Here is a 342-nt window from a genome sequence, read left to right on the forward strand (position 1 = left end):
CCGCGGCCCCCGGGCCAGAGGCCGGAGGGCAGTGTGGCCAGGAGGCAGGGTGGGGACCGGCCAAACCTGAGCGCCCAGCTGACGGCCCTTCCCCCCTGACCCCCTGGCACTTAAGTGGAAAGGCCGGTCTGGGAGGGAGGAGTCTGCGGTGAGGGCTCCGGACCCAGCAATCCCTGGGGCAGTGGGGAGGCCGCCCGGTGGGATAGCAAGCGCCCCGTGTGCTGCCCCCTCCCCCACCCCAGCCTCGGGCAGCTGACCAGCCGGTTCCCAGGACCTGGGGCCGCAGCGGCCCCTCCCTGCCCACGGGGCGGGAGGGGGGTGCAGGGGGAGCGGGAAGGTCCT

Source organism: Myotis brandtii, unplaced genomic scaffold (genome assembly GCF_000412655.1).
Source record: "Myotis brandtii unplaced genomic scaffold, ASM41265v1 scaffold1408, whole genome shotgun sequence".
Taxonomy (NCBI): domain Eukaryota; kingdom Metazoa; phylum Chordata; class Mammalia; order Chiroptera; family Vespertilionidae; genus Myotis; species Myotis brandtii.